Source organism: Panicum virgatum, chromosome 1N, assembly GCF_016808335.1.
Source record: "Panicum virgatum strain AP13 chromosome 1N, P.virgatum_v5, whole genome shotgun sequence".
In the NCBI taxonomy this organism is placed as follows: domain Eukaryota; kingdom Viridiplantae; phylum Streptophyta; class Magnoliopsida; order Poales; family Poaceae; genus Panicum; species Panicum virgatum.
In genome coordinates, this window is record NC_053145.1 from 30,495,401 (window position 1) to 30,512,100 (window position 16,700).

At 43.5% G+C, this 16,700-nt stretch overlaps 1 long non-coding RNA gene across 1 annotated transcript; it reads left to right on the plus strand.

The window, feature by feature from the left end:
- The first annotated feature begins 12,987 nt into the window (after positions 1-12,987).
- On the plus strand, positions 12,988-15,531 carry LOC120655623. The gene is made up of 2 exons (XR_005667629.1): positions 12,988-13,800; positions 14,639-15,531. It is a non-coding gene; the product is annotated as an uncharacterized LOC120655623 (long non-coding RNA).
- Positions 15,532-16,700: the final 1,169 nt, after the last annotated feature.

Genomic DNA, 16,700 nt, shown 5'->3' on the forward strand with positions numbered 1-16,700 from the left:
TTGAAGTGCAGCAAGAATATCACCAGGAGGAGTTACTTGGGGCAGTGGTAATGGCTCACTGGATTTCAAAGCAGTGGCGGAGCCAGGATTAAAAACTACCTCTGGCGAACCTAGCTCTACTCATTTGTATAGAAAAAACATAACCATCAAACTTGCATAAATTTACTATATATTAGCTCATGAGTCACAATTGTATGAAAATATTAGGCATTGGTAAGTAGACGATTAGATGAACATATTGTATAAGCACTAAGTGCGGCGAGCTGTCCGAGAAAGATTCATCCTTCGATTTTTCAAGGCTTGAAAAGTGCCTCATGATTGTTTCATCATCAAGTCCTTTAAATATCTCCGTCTCGTTGTACCATATCATTAAATCATTGAGCCAGTCATCATCCATCTTATTGTGTCGTTCAGTTTTTATAATTTTCATAACCGAAACGACTCTTTCCACGGATGCTGTTGCAACTGGAAGGAGCAGTGCTAGCTCAATTAGATGATAGACCAATGGAAACATCATATGTCTTTCAGTTTCAACCATCTTCACTGCCAGACTCCCAAATGTAGGAATATGGGGTAGCAAAAACAAAAATTTTCTACCACATAAACCAGGATTACTGCAGTTATAGATCATGGGATTACCACTAGACGCGCGGTTGTGGAACTTCTATAGCGCGTCGGTGTAGTGCAAATGGAAGCTGGCAGTGCAGTTGCGTGAACCTCCTCACGAACGGCTCGTCCTTGTGCAGCAAGCGCAGCATCTCCACGAAGTCCACACGTACGGGAAGAAGCTTCACACTCTGGATTGCTAGATCCGCGAGAACGAACTAGGGCTAGATGCACGAGGAAGCGTAGCAGGGAGGAGGGGGCGGCTAGGGTTACTGTAGCGGTGGTGGTACTGTTCACATGAACATTGCCCCCTTCTGTATTTATAGCTCCTTTGGGCGCCCCTTAGATGGGCTTCCACGGGCCCCACCTTAGGCATCCCCTAATGGGCCAATTGAAGCCCATTAGTGCATCTAAGCCCAGTCCAATTTGGATCTCATCCTCATTAGGCATGGCCCAGTACTCCTACTGGCCAATAGTTGATATCGGTCTCTAGCAAGACATGTCAACTCCTAAGCACGCGCGAATCATATTTGTCGAGTCGTCACAATTTTATACATGATGTTCCCTTTGCCTCACGATATTTGGTCTTGCTTGAAGCCGACCACTCTTTCTCGATGCTGTGATTCGGAATACTTGGTTAACTCTTAACCCCAGCATGGCCATGCATTTCCTGATCCGAATCACTCGAGGGGCCCAGAGATATCTCTCTCTTGTAGAGAGGGGCAAATCCCATCTTGACCGACTATGTCTCACGGCATGCTTCTTGACAGACCCGAAAGCCACCTTTATGACTACCCTGTTATGGTGCAGCGGTTGATGGCTCCTAAGTAAGTCGGTTCACATCTTGAGTACATACGATGATCTCAGGTCTTAGGACACAACGTACATATTGTGTAATGAGAAGTCATCATCTCGTGTTGGGTCAGTTCAGTCTCATGTCTCACATGAGCCCACATTATTAGTTTGACATCCCCATGTCAATGACTTGTGAAACGTAGTCAATCAACTAATACATGTGCTAGTCTAATATTCATGTGTGTCCTCACATGAACTCTGACTAGGAACATTTTAGAATATTCATACAAGTATAGAGTTTCACAAATACTTCACATAAGCATTAATCAATATAAGTTGTCATCCATGAATATTCAAGGTACACTTTATTAACCATGAATATAAGGAAATATGATTGCCTCTAGGGCATATTTCCAACAGTCTTCTACTTGCACTAGAGTCAATCCAGAATGTATCTAATACCCATTGCTCTTGTGTGCCTCTCATGCTTGGGCTGTGGAAGGGGTTTTGTCAACGGATCTGAAATGTTTAGGTCCGTGTGTATTTTGCATATCTTGATCTCACCCCGATCGATGAACTCTCGAATGAGATGAAATCGCCGCATAATGTGTTTGCTCTTCTAGTGATTCCTTGGCTCCTTGGCTTGTGCAATGGCTCCACTGTTGTCACAGTAGAGATCCAGCGGGCTAGAGGCATTAGGGAACACACCAAGCTTAATAAGGAACTTCCTTATCCAAACACCTTCCTTCGCAGCTTCCGAAGATGCGATGTACTCGGCCTCTGTCGTAGAATCGGCCACCGTCTCCTGCTTGGAACTCTTACAGCTAACAGCACCATCATTTATTGTGAACACGTAACCTGATTGGGACTTTGAATCATCTTTGTCAGTTTGGAAGCTAGCGTCGGTGTAACCCGTTACAACGAGCTCTTCCTCACCTCCATAGACCAAAAACACATTCTTTGTTCTTCTTAAGTACTTAAGAATGTTCTTCACAGCTGTCCAGTGACTCTCACCTGGATCAGACTGGTATCTGCTTGTAACGCTTAGAGCATAAGAAACATCTGGACGGGTACTTATCATTGCATACATAATAGATCCAATTGCCGAAGCATATGGAACTTTGCTCATGCGATCCCACTCATCAGTTGTCGTAGGACACTGACTCTTGCTAAGATGTATGCCATGTGACATAGGCAAGAACCCTTTCTTCGCCTCTTCCATGCTGAATCGTTTCAACACTTTGTCAATATAAGTATCCTGGCTTAATCCTATAAGCCTCCTTGATCTATCTCTATAGATCTTGATGCCCAGTATGTATGTTGCTTCTCCTAAATCCTTCATCGAAAAACTATTTTTCAATGAAGTCTTTATGGACTCAAGCATAGGAATATTATTTCCAATCAGCAGTATGTCATCTACATACAAGATTAGAAATGTAACATAGCTCCCACTTTCCTTCTTATAAACACAAGCTTCTTCTTCATTTTAAATGAAGCCAAACCCTTTGACTACTTCATCAAAATAAATATTCCAACTCCGAGATGCTTGCTTTAATCCATAAATGGATTTTTTGAAGCTTGCATATCTTTCCAGCATTGGTCGGATCGACAAAACCCTCGGGCTGCATCATATACACGTCCTCGGTCAGATTTCCATTAAGGAAAGCTGTTTTGACATCCATCTGCCATATTTCATAATCGAAATATGCAGCAATAGCTATAATAATCCGAACAGATTTAAGCATCGCCACGGGCGAGAAAGTCTCGTCGTAGTCAACTCCTTGAACTTGTCGAAAACCTTTTGCGACAAGTCGAGCTTTATAGATGTGAACATTTCCATCTATATCTTTCTTCTTCTTATAGATCCATTTGCATTCGATGGTTCTCACACCATCAGGCGGGTCTATCAAGTTCCAAACTTGATTTTCCTTCATGGATTCTATTTCGGATTTCATGGCATCTTGCTATTTCTCAGAGTCACGGTCTGCCATCGCCTCTGCATATGTTGCAGGCTCATCATTGTCTAACAATAATAATTCCCGCACTGCGCGGAGCCTTGCTGACCTTCGTGGTTGCGGAGGTGCTTCTGTTGCCATAGGCATCTCAACTTGTTCAGCTACATTAGCATCACTTGTAGAGTCTTGTCCTATTGGCTCATCTCGAACTTCTTCGAGTTGCACCATTCTTCCACTTTTCTCTCCTTTGAGAAACTCTTTCTCTAGGAAAACTCCGTTCTGAGTGACAAACACTTTGCCCACAGATAGATTGTAGAAGTAATACCCTAAGGTCTCCTTTGGGTATCCCACGAATATGCACTTATCCGATTTGGGTGCAAACTTGTCAGACTGGAGTCGTTTGACAAATGCTTCATAACCCGAAATCTTTAGAAAAGACAAACTGGGGGTCTTGCCAGTTCATATCTCATATGGTGTTTTATCTATGGATTTTGATGGCACCCTATTTAATGTGAAAGCTGCTGTTTCTAGAGCGTAACCCCAAAACGATAACGGTAGATCCGACTGGCTCATCATTGATCGAACCATGTCCAACAGAGTTCGATTACGTCACTCAGACACACTATTTCTCTGAGGTGTTCCAGGCGGCGTAAGTTGTGGAACAATTCCGCAACTCTTTAGATGATTGCTAAACTCATGGCTCAGATATTCACCTCCACGATCAGATCGTAAAGCTTTAATTTTCTTGCCACACTGATTTTCAACTTCACTCCGAAATTCTTTGAACTTTTCAAAAGTTTCAGACTTATGCTTCATCAAGTAGACATAGCCATATCTACTCAAGTCATCAGTGAAAGTTATGAAGTATTGGAATCCACCTCTAGCAATCGAGCTCATTGGTCCACATACATCAGTATGTATGAGTTCCTGTAAGTCTGATGCTCTCTCTGGAAAATATGTGAATGGCGTCCTGGTCATCTTGCTTAGCAAACAAGCTTCGCATGTCTGTATGACTCAAAATCAAACGAAGTTAGAAGTCCATCTGAATGGAGCTTCTTCATGCGTTTCTCGCATATATGACCGAGACGACAATGCCACATGTAGGTAGGATTCAAATCAGCAAGCCGACACCTTTTAGCATTAATATTACAGATAGGTGAATCATCAAGATTTAAAACAAATAGCCCATTCACAATGGACGCAAAAGCCACAAACATATTATTCTTAGAGATAGCACAACCATTATTTTCACTCGCAAAAGAATAACCATCCTTCATCAAATATGAAGGAGACAGAATGTTTCGACTCAAACTAGGAACAAAATAACAATTACTAAGCTCCAAGACAAATCCTGACAGTAGGTGAAGTTGCATCGTCCCAACGGCCACAGCAGCAACTCTTACATTATTGCCGTCGCGGAAGTCAACTTCTCCTCTTCCAACGCTTCTACTCTTTGTTAGTCCCTGCATCGAATTGCATATGTGAACAACCGATCCTGTATCAAATACCCAAGAATTAACATAAGAATCAGCGAGGAATATTTCTGTAATATGAATAACAAGCATACCTGAGGTGGAAGAACGGTTCTTCAACGAGGCGAGGTACAGCTTGCAATTCCTCTTCCAGTGTCCCTTCTCATGACAATGAAAGCACTCATTATCTGCAGCTGGTCCAGGTTTAGCCTTGGGTGCAGGATTTGGCTTAGGGTTCGCAATCTTAGCCTTGCCCTTCTTCTTCCAAGAAGAACCTTTCTTCTTGAAAGCAGGCTTGTTCTGGATAGTCATCACATGGCTGCCGCTTGTGCTCTTCTTGATGTCACTCTCTGCTGTCTTGAGCATGCCACACAGTTCAGTCAGGCCCTTTTCAGCCCCATGCATATGGTAGTTTGAGATGAAGTTCCCATAGCTTGGCGGTAAAGAGGCGAGAATGAAATCAGTGGCCAATTCTTGGCCAAGTGGGAAGCCCAGCTTCTCCAACCTCTGTGTGTAACCAACCATTTTGATTACATGCGGACCCACTGCAGTGCCTTCTGCCAGCTTGCTCTCGACAAAGGCCTTGGACACATTGAACCTTTCAGTCCTGGCCTGAGTTTGAAACATGTCCTAAAGCGTCACGATCATATCGTGTGCCTCATGGTTTGTCTCGAACTACATCTGTATGTCAGGTTCCATGCAAGCGAGCATAAGGCAGCTTATTTCAAGGTTGTTGTCACAAGCCTTTCTGTAAGCAGTCTTTTCCTCAGCAGGTGAATCATCAGCAGGCTCTTCTGGTAATGGGGTATCTAGAACATCTTTCTTTTTCTCTGCCCTGAGAACAATTCTCAGGTTGCGGATCCAATCCACATAGTTAGTCCCATTCAGTTTGTCCTTCTCAAGGACCGAACGCAATGAAAAGGATTGGGTGTTATTGCGGACCATGATCTACAACAAAATAATAATGCAAAATACTAAGACAAACGTATTCAAGACCCACAACTATCAAGTCGACTAGTGAGCTTTAGCATCACCGCTAGAAGACTAGATAGATCGGTAAGCATCTCTTTGCTAATCATATCACATATGACTCTTGTTGTTGGGTGACATCTCCATGTCTCGCTCCCAACCTTTATGCCCCAAGGTCCTTAACCGTTAAGATGACATTGTCAAGCTAACCAACCCTTTATGCGTGCATGTATCCGATACAACCTGTCTAGTCAAGGAAAACCAGTGGTGCCCCAATTTCATAGACCCACCACCAATCATACAAGACATGGGACAGTGCAAGGTTTAGTTGGTAGGGCATGATAGCTCGAAATTTGTGAGGGATCGTTCTACTTCTACTATGACGCACATAGTAGTAAAACATCAAGAACAACAAGCACATAATTGTGAATCAGTATTGCCCTTGTTCTTATGGTGATCTCCATTTCCATAGAACTTGTTCGCCATGTAGATCTCTATCTTCATGGAACTTGTTCACCATGTTGATCTCCATCTCCTTATACATGTGCACCATCCTTCATGTGATGAAAACTCCAAGAACTAAAACTTGCTATTACACCTAATAGCTAGTAAATAAAATTACATTCATGACTTGGATCATCACAGGTTGGCACGCAGGCCAGTACATCAAATGCAACAATTCATATGGCTCCGGCCGAATTGTCATAATCACGACACACAGGTCATGAAACAATTACACACATGCATCACATACACATAGGGGCCATACCGATCACAAAACCTGCAAAACATTGTTATGCGATTCTGACGTCCGAACTTAAAATGCCGAAAACTCTATCTTCTGGGCCGAATTTCACAAATCTAAATTTCGCGAAAATAGCGATGGTGTTCTAAACCAAGTCTAACTTTTTTCTGTAGATACAAATCGATATAAAATTTGCCTAAATCCGAGTTCGTATGCAAAAGTTATGACTATTTTACTGTAAAACACGCTTTTGCAACAAAACGGAATTCGCAGTAGATCCAATCTACTGTCCTATGCATTTCATGCATCTGGCTTATGCCCTAAGTTTCAATTCGACCAATCACATTGATCTCCAACTGCAGCGACCGGGTTTATGTGCATCACTTAACTTCGATGGCGGAAAAACGACCGGTAGGAGTATGTCGTTGCATAACCTTCGCAGCTAGTTTACGAAACTAGGTCATAGATCGATCTGAAACTACGCATAGCTCCATATGCACATATCCAAATCTATAATGAGACAACACTGGCTCTGATACCAATGTAGGAATATGGGGTAGCAAAAACAAAAAATTTCTACCACATAAACCAAGATTACAGCAGTTATAGATCACGACAGTTATAGATCACGGGATTACCACTAGACGCGCGGTTGCGGAACTTCTGTAGCGCGTCGGTGTAGTGTAGATGGAAGCCGGCAGTGCAGTTGTGTGAACCTCCTCACGAACGGCTCGTCCTTGTGCAGCAAGCGCAGCACCTCCACGAAGTCCACACGTACGGGAAGAAGCTTCGCACTCTGGATTGCTAGATCCGCGAGAACGAACTAGGGCTAGATGCACGAGGAAGCGTAGTAGGGAGGAGGGGGCGGCTAGGGTTACTGTAGCAGTGGTGGTACTGTTCACATGAACATTGCCCCCCTTCTGTATTTATAGCTCCTTTGGGTGCCCCTTAGGTGGGCTTCCATGGGCCCCACCTTAGTGCATCTAAGCCCAGTCTAATTTGGATCTCATCCTCATTAGGCTTCTGGCCCTTAAGTGTGTGACTCTATGGGCTCACGCGTGAATAGACATGGCCCAGTACTCCTACTGGCCAATAGTTGATAGCGGTCTCTAGCAAGACGTGTCAACTCCTAAGCACGCGCGAATCATATTTGTCAAGCCGTCACAATTTTATACATACTGTTCCCTTTGCCTCATGATTTTTGGTCTTGCTTGAAGCCGACCACTCTTTCTCGATCCTGTGATTCGGAATACTTGGTTAACTCTTAACCCCAGCATGGCCATGCATTTCCTGATCCGAATCACTCGAGGGGCCCAGAGATATCTCTCTCTTGTAGAGAGGGGCAAATCCCATCTTGACCGACTATATCTCACGGCATGCTTCTTGACAGACCCGAAAGCCACCTTTATGACTACCCTGTTACGGTGCAACGTTTAATAGCTCCTAAGTAAGTCGGTTCACATCTTGAGTACATACGACGATCTCAGGTCTTAGGACACAGCGTACATATTGTGTAATGAGAAGTCATCATCTCGTGTTGGGTCAGTTCAGTCTCATGTCTCACATGAGCCCACATTATTAGTTTGACATCCCCATGTCAATGACTTGTGAAACGTAGTCAATCAACTAATACATGTGCTAGTCTAATATTCATGTGTGTCCTCACATGAACTCCGACTAGGAACATTTTAGAATATTCATACAAGTATAGAGTTTCACAAATACTTCACATAAGCATTAATCAATATAAGTTGTCATCCATGAATATTCAAGGTACACTTTATTAACCATGAATACAAGGAAATATGATTGCCTCTAGGGCATATTTCCAACACCAAAATCATGGCAACCAGTAAAGTCATCAACACTTCTAACATGAACAATAAAGGTTTGAAGTTGATCCTTTATATTCGAAACATCATCACCGGAGAAGTCAGCATCATAGATCCTTGCCAATTTGACAAGCTTGTCCACATTGAACTTAGAGAAAGAGTCCCTTGGATCAAGACAGGTAAAGCATAAAAGTAAATTAGAATAAACTTCATTGAATCGATGATTCATCTCCGTGTTAATAGCATCTACAACAGCATAAAAGGTGTCCACACGATAATGATGCTCTTCAGGACCATTATCTCTTTTTCTTGCCTTGAACGGCCCCATCTTGGTCTTGGTGCATCCATAGATGGTATTTCAATTTTCTTTGCATCACAAAATGCTTGAACTTCAGCAAATAATTCCTCCCAACCGTTACTCCTCAAATCAACCAATCGTGCTTTCACATCAACAAGCAATGACATGGCTTGAACAATATTTTGATCTCTCCTTTGCAAGCACTGTGACAACTCATTTGTAATGCGAAATAATTTGAGCATCATCTTCATAATGAACACAAAGTTAAAACTTTCCATGATGTGTAAACCTCCAGCATTGTTTGCCTACCGTTTTTCTTTATTAACAAAAATCAACACTGGTAGAATAGCATCCCACGTTGACTCAATACGAAGTAATGTATTAAAGTGAGAGCCCCATCTAGTGTCTCCAGGTCTAACCAAGCTAGTCATTTGATGCTGACCTCTCCCTGAAAGTATCTCTCCACTGTCCAATCTATCTAGAATATTATCATGATGCTTTTCTGTTAATAAATCCTTTCTCTTGTAGGAGGCACCAACATTTGTTACAATCAAATTGACATAGTAAAAAAACCCTTAATGGCTGCGCAACATTCACTAACAGCAACCACTACCAATTGCAACTGGTGTGAAAAGCAATGAATATAAAATGCATATGGATTGTCATCACGAATTAGTTTATGCAAACCATTAAATTCACCTCTCATATTGGATGCTCCATCATATCCCTGTCCTCGGATCCTAGCAATTGGTAGCTTATGACTACCCAGCATCTCGACAAAATCTTTCTTCAATGCCTCTGACGATGTTTCCTTAACATGCTTTAGGCCCAAAAATCTCTCTACAATATTTCCCTTACTATTTACAAGCCTGCATAACAAATAAAAAATAATAGTGATTATTTAATGCAACAAAAAATATGATATTCTGAGAAGGAGAAAAATCAACTAGTTACCTTACAACCACAACCATTTGCTCTCTGATTGAGATCTCACGTGATTCATCAATAAGGACAGAGAAATGACGATCCCCAATCTCTCCCATAATAACTTTACTAACCTCCTGTGCACAAGCTTTCACAAGGTCCTTTTGGATATCTGGAGAAAGCATTTGAGCATTTTATGGAGACAACTCATCAAATGCAGTCCTCACATCTTCATTCTTCTCTTTATATGAATCAATCATCTCTAGATAATTGCCCTTATTTAATGATGAAGAAGATTCATCGTGTCCATGAAAAGAAAGACCTTGCTTAATGAGATATTTTGTAGAATCTAAAGCGGTAGCCAGACGAATTTTATATCTTTTTTCAGAGTCTTTGCCATAAGTCTGCAACTTACTATCTACACCTGCCCTTTGATTCTTAAAATCAGCACATGCATTTCTTGCATCATTGTGGTGACTATCAACACTACCAACAAGGGAGGGCCTTATATGCATTCTTCCAAGTATTGAATCCTAAGTTTGTGAAAGCATCATGACCAAATTGACCATCGGAAGGGTTGTTCCTTAAAAAGAAAGCTTGACCTACCTTTTTCAGAGGAGGAGGTTTGGGCAACAATAAGATCCCTCCCAGCTGATAGAGCACCAGACCCAGATGGCTACACGGGACAATTTTACAAATCCTGCTGGCCTATAATCAAGATGGATTTTATGGCAGCCATATGGAGTCTACAGCAGGGAGATTCGAGGAAATTGGAACTGCTCAACTCTGCATTCATCACTCTAATTCCCAAGAAGGTAGATGCATTGGAAGTCAAAGACTATCGGCCTATCAATCTTGTGCACAGTTTTGCAAAACTGGTAACAAAACTCAAGGCAAATCGCCTAGCCCCCCATCTGAACAGCATGGTTGCAACTAATCAAAGTGCATTCATACAAGGAAGATGCATACATGACAATTTTATGCTAGTACAACAAACCATCAAAGTTTTGCACCGTCGCAAGATATCCAGCCTATTCTTGAAACTCGATATTTCTGAAGCCTTTGATTCAGTATCTTGGAGTTTTCTTCTTGAAATACTCTCTCACCTAGGCTTCGGTGCGACTTGGCGCAGTCTTCTCTATAACCTGCTCCGCTCAGCCTCAACTCAAGTGATGCTAAATAGTGAACCAGGGGATTTCATCTTTCACCAATGAGGGCTTCGACAGGGAGATCCCCTTTCTCCCTTGCTTTTCATTTTGGTAATGGATGCGCTGAATAGTTTGTTTACAAAGGCTGAATCAGAAGGTCTACTATGCCCCCTTCATTCTTCTGGGCAGCGCCTATCTCTTGTATGCTGATGATGTGGCATTATTCATTCTCCCCGAAGCAGAAGATTTGCAACTAACAAAAGACTTGTTACAGATTTTTGGTGAGGCATCTGGACTGCAGACCAACCTCCAAAAGAGCTGTGTCATCCCTATTCAGTGTGATGGTGATATTGTGGAATTGGTCAGCCAGTCTTTACATTGCACAACTTCTTCCTTTCCAACAACCTATCTCGGTTTACCTATCTCCAACAAGAAACTAAGAAGAGGTGATCTCTTAGCCTGGATTGAAAAAATAGCAAATAAACTCCCTAGATGGAAGGCCCCCCTCATAAACCTTGCTGGTCGAGCGGTACTTGTCCGATTTGTTCTCACTGCCATCCCAGTCTACTTGCTGATTGCTCTCAAGGTCCCTAAATGGTTTATCCGGGCAATAGATAAGATAAGAAGAGGCTTTCTTTGGAAAGGACGGAAGGAGACAAATGGAGGTTGCTGTCTAGTTTCTTGGGAGAAAGTTATGAGACCACTCGACCTGGGTGGACTGGGCATTCTCAATCTTGAAGTCATGGGGTGGGCACTCCAAATGCGTTGGATTTGGTTTGAAAAGACCAACCCAAATCGCCCTTGGGCTGGCCTTGAAATACCAGTCCATCCTAATACTACTGCACTGTTTGCTATATCAGTAGTAACTATTGTGGGCAATGGAGAAAACACTCTTTTTTGGACTGATCGTTGGCTGCAGGGAACCAGACTTGAGGACCTTGCACCATCTGTTTTTCAGGCTATTCCAGCACGGGTAAGAAAAGCAAGAACAGTGGCCGAGGCTTTGGTTGATCATTCTTGGATATCTGATATCAGGGGGGGGCGCTAAGCTTGCGTGGACTTGTGGAGTATTTGGAACTGTGGGATGCCCTAACTGATTTTCAGTTAAACAATTCTGTAGACCAGCATCACTGGAAGTTTGAAACCTCAGGTACTTTCTCCTCGCAATCTGCATATAGAGCTTTCTTCATTGGTTCCATTCAGTTTGAACCATGGAAATATTTGTGGAAATCATGGGCTCCCAACAAATGCAAGATCTTCGTTTGGTTGGCTATTCGCAATCGCTGTTGGACAGCTGATTGGCTCCAAAAACGGGGGCTCCCCTATCCAGTCCGCTGCCCTCTCTGTGATCAGGAGGATGAAACAGCACAGCACATCCTCACCTCCTGCGTGTTCGCCCGGCAATTCTGGTTAGGCATTCTCCAACCTATGGACCTATCCTCCTTGGTGCCCACTCGACAAGCCAAATCCTTTGCTGAGTGGTGGAGAAAATCTTGGAGAAAGGTACCAAAACAGAATAGAAAAGGTTTCAATTCCCTGGTTATTCTTGGAGCCTGGACTCTATGGAAGCATAGAAATTCTTGCATTTTTGATGGATCGGCTCCAAGTGTTCAAGTTGCTCTACAAGCCTTCAAAGATTATTCGCATTCCTGGATTGCTTGTGGTGCTAAGGGCCTTGCTGCCCTGGGATTAGGGAGAGCATCCTATTAACAGTGTTAGTTGTGTTACTATGTGTGGTCAGGTCCTGCCCCTTATTTTGCTTGTAATAGTCTTAGAAGTGATGTAACTCCTACTTCCCTCTCTGGTCCAAGGGGGGAGTGGTTCCTTTTGTATTTGGACCTTTTTCTTCTTCTTAATATAAAGATACGCAGCTCTCCTGCGTATTCGAGAAAAAAAAAGCAATAAGCAGCATCTTTCGCCACACTTTATTCTAACCAATCATACTTGGCAAACCATGATTCTTGAAAAGATCTATAGTTCATTCGATCCACAAAGTCTACGAGAAAAAGTATGGCTTTTAAGCTGTGTTGGACTCTTCTCTTCTGTATCTCTATCTCTTTTCTATCTACTACTAAAAAGAACGATTGGGAGAAAATTTTTTGGTGTGGCTCTGCCGTGCGATCATCTGCACCGTCCGATCATCGCGCGTGCGATGCGAGCCTCCAACCCTCCCATTGCCCGCCTCTCTCTCTCAAGTGACAACCTCCCCCTCGCGTTGCCGCATCCCACGAGCAGATTTGCGCCGGCGCCTTTGTGCCGTCCCCGTCACGCCGTTGTCCTGCCGCCGCGAGTGGAGGCGGGTCCCTGGTGGCGACAATGGCGAGCAGGAGGACGGGCATGCCTCCAGCCCGAGCACGGATTCCCTGTTGCCGTCTACCCACCCGTCCACAGCCGTCCTCCACCGCAATGGATGCCCCTATTCGCCGCCGCAAAAAGGGTCCCCATCCGCCCGCGCGAGGAGGCCGGTCTGCTGCGCGCCGCCATCCACATGCGCCAAGTCCACCGTTGTTCACGCCTCCCCCAAGCCGCCGCGGTCTTATCGCGCCCGCCGCCACCTTCCCTAGGCGTTCCAACGCGCCTCCCACCGCAGCTTCAAATGCCTCTGCCTCCTTCTACCTCCACCACTCACGACCCTGCTGCCAACGGACGAGCTGAAGTAGGTGGCTGGGAGGAGGGTGCGCGCCCGGAGCCGGCGATCGAGCTGTGGGTGCTCCACCCCAATAGCCTCGGTCTGGTCGGCAGACCTTCGGTGGCATGTGAACTGCAGGAACAAGGATCCACGCGAACCAACTCCAGCCAGCAATAGGTCGGTGTTACCCCCTCCGGCCCTCCCCCGCTCGAACGGGATCCACGTGGACCCATCTCTGGTAACAAATCGGCAACGCGCCCATCGCCCCCATCCATGATCCATCCATCCATCCATCCATCCATCCATCCATCAGGGCGCTTCCACTTCTCTGCCTGTAAGTTCGTGAACTCCCTGCAACCCTACGTCAACATCGACAACACAGATGCATCTTGGTCAACCCCGAGGACATTCTTGCAATACCTAACAGGTAGGTTCCCATAACAATTAAGCCTATCTTTTCATTAGCTAAATGCAATTGAACTACATCAACATGAATGTATGATGTTGGATGAAATTTCAAGAAGCCTCAGCACACTTTCAGAAGGAATGTCTCGTTTCAGTTTGGTTGTTAGACACCTCGTCTGCTCTGCATAAAATCTGATGCAAACTCCCGGTTTATATAATTTTCTATGTAAACATCAGGTTCTGTAATTTCTAACGAATCTTCCGGTAACATATGCATAATGGTTATGGTCTTTCCTTTCTTTTTCAAATCATGATGTTTCCTCCACTGCTCCTAACAGACCATAACAGAAAACACCTTAATTATGATTTTTTGATGCACAGAAGAGCCTCGGCTAAACTATGCACTTTTACTTTTTCATTAGTAAACAAATCTGTGGTTCGTAGTCAATTATTCCCACTTATTCATGTCAACTGGTTAATGTCATCCTTTGAAGTACACCAGGCAGAATACAATAGGGGATTTTTCTCCATACATTACAATCTGATAATGTTGTCGTCCTTTAAAGTACTCTGAATAATGTAGTACTCTTGGAAGCAGCAAACCCAGAAACTTAAGTTGGTAAACTATCCCTTCATGTCAGTTGTGCTACCTTTAAATTTTTTTGTTTATTTACTTTATTTATGCCTAAGTCGATCACATATTAGTTTCAGTTCACTACCTACTTCAAGGTCCTAAGAATTTTATAAAATCAAACAATGTTTCAAATCTTGCATGCTTGTGAAATTTCTATGAACAAGGCACACACAAATAGATGTAAGAATTATACTTTTCTGCCATCCCTTCTTTTGTCCTTGTTCAGTTTGTTTTGTTGAAAGGAGTGGATTGAGAAGGTGAGAAATAGCCGGCACTTGCCCAGGCACCTGCAACTGTGATGGTGCAGGGAGGATTGTGGGGGCGTGCCAATGCAGGTCTACTCTCCTTAGCAACTGAATGTTTGGTTCGATGTTCCTACTACCATGTGTGTGTTTCTTTCTTGCCTCTTTATTATGAAGTTTGCTGTTACTGTATGAAATATGAGACAACTCAGATATGGATTGCAATATATTGATTGATTGGGCCTCAAACGATGCATGTAGAGAGTAGTTTTTTTTGTATCATGTCACATTAGCATGCCGCTGTTGCACATCATCTCAAATGCATACTGTCCTTTTATCCTGCTGTAAGCCTGTAACTGATACTCCTATGTATTTGACTCCATCTGAACTTATGTGTTATACGATTGCTTCATGTATTCTTTTGGCTTATAGAAAAGAGGTTGCCCTTTGCATTATATATCTGCTTTTTGCTTCATGTTACTTATAGACAATATGCAAAAAAGTTGATATGGTTGAAGAGCCTATGGGTATAACAGGCTGGTAGTAACCATATTCTCAACCATGCATGTAGGACTCCATAAAGAAACTGATGCCGGGATGCCTAGAGCATTATGTGTTTTTAGATTGAAAGCTTGCCACCATGCTTTGAGATGCTTCTAGAGAATTACAAGATTTCTATAGGTGTTCAACTGAACCCCGCGTAGATGCTTGTGGTAGTCAATCTATTGGGAGTCATGGTGAGTTGTGGAATGATGCTTATAATAATTCTCTGATATCAGGTTTGTTACTGATAAGTGATAGTTTTTTTTCTATATTTTTGCTGTAACAATTGTTCAGAGTGGTCTCCTAACAAATATAAGTGTGTCATGTAGGTTCACTTTATATCTTTTCATATTAAATTGGTGTTATTTTATCTAATTATAATATTAGCCCCGTAGCAATGTACGGGCATGAACCTAGTCAACAAATAAGCTCGCTTCACCTGATCTCTAATGTTGGGAAGGAATCTTTGAATTGGAATACGTAGCCCTGGATCAGAAATAATATGATCTTGGTTGAACTCTTTAATTAAATCATCACCTTCTTCTATTTGTATACCTTGTGCTTGCGGTGCATTCTCAGTTTGAGCTTCTTCTATAGGCTCTTCAATTTCATTGCCATCTCCCCCTTCTACCGTAGCATTGGTCCGTTCTTGCCCAGAAACCGCGCTGAAAAATCTCTTCATGCTTACAACTGAAAACATTGAATGAAGTATTTATCAAAATTTGCAAATATGGTATAGCAACATATGCAAGTAGGATTTAATTAATGGATTGTCCAATCCCATAATCCAACTCTCACCTTTTAACCTTTTCCCAATCCTGCTGCTATTCGAAATTGGGCGTCGCCGACGGTTACCATCAACTGCAGCATCATCAGAATTAGGGTCTTGAGGAGGATTAGCTGGCTCCCCATCCGGCTCCACCACGCGCTGCGGCGCTGGCTGCTAGCCCTGCTCGGCTCTGCTATCCGAGTGTTTGGGCGAGGAGAGGAGAGGAAACAAGCGACTAGACTGGTGAGGAGCCGATGAACGGAGGCAGAAAAGAATATCGAGGGCTCGCCGTCGGCCGTCGCCTCCGATGGTTTGTCCATCAAACTTGAGCAGTACTGAACCTGAGTCTGCACTCTGCAATGTGATGATTGGTCTTCAGGCATTGTGTTGGGCTGAAGCCAGCCCAACTGGTTAAAGGCCCAAAAATGAATCGTTGCCTTCTTCTTCCTCAGTCTAACGAACGGACGACAGGCTTCCTCCATGGCGCAGCAGTGCAGGTTCATCTAGGGTTGGTCGCCGCCCAGGTATGGCGACTGCCATGGCACGCCATACTGGTGGCTCCGCCACTGCTTCAAAGCATCATTGAACGAGGTTTTCATATCCCCAAGCATGCAAAAAATTGCATCACCAGTTTGCTGCCTCTTTGGGGGCAAACCTGGGGATGCATCACTATCTTGTTCAGGTGAATCTTGAGCATCCTCAACACCTGTCCTGGCACCTTGACCATTGGAATG